The following is a 339-nucleotide window of genomic DNA, read 5'->3' as shown; positions in this document are numbered from 1 at the left end:
GGGGCGTGATAGAACGAGCCGTTTTAGGGGGGCGTGGCAGAGTCTTAACTTTGATAAAGAATATCTCTTTGGTTTTGAGACTTTAGTCTTTGCAACTTCAGGGATCTTATCTATGCGCTTGTAGCTTGTAACACTCCAAAGAGAAAGGAAAACTTGAAATCGCATCATATGACCCCTTTAACTATTTTTTTAATTATTACACTACCATTCAAAAGTTTTGGGTCAGTATGTTTAAAAAAATAAATTTTTTAAAAGAAGTCTCTTATGTTCACCAAGGCTACATTTGTTTGATCAGTAAAATACAGTAAAAACAGTAATATTGTGAAATATTATTAAAAT

The 339-nt window shown here is 32.7% G+C and overlaps 1 protein-coding gene across 3 annotated transcripts in view; it reads left to right on the top strand.

Annotated features, from left to right (window-relative positions):
* Nucleotides 1-339, top strand: part of LOC107661661 (ras-related protein Rab-3D-like) — a 13,887-nt gene that overhangs the window by 6,496 nt on the left and 7,052 nt on the right. The window lies entirely within an intron of this gene.

The sequence above is a fragment of the Sinocyclocheilus anshuiensis genome, unplaced genomic scaffold (genome assembly GCF_001515605.1).
Source record: "Sinocyclocheilus anshuiensis isolate Anshui unplaced genomic scaffold, SAMN03320099.WGS_v1.1 scaffold207, whole genome shotgun sequence".
NCBI classification, from domain to species: Eukaryota; Metazoa; Chordata; class Actinopteri; order Cypriniformes; family Cyprinidae; genus Sinocyclocheilus; species Sinocyclocheilus anshuiensis.
This window is presented reverse-complemented; position numbering and strand designations above follow the sequence as displayed.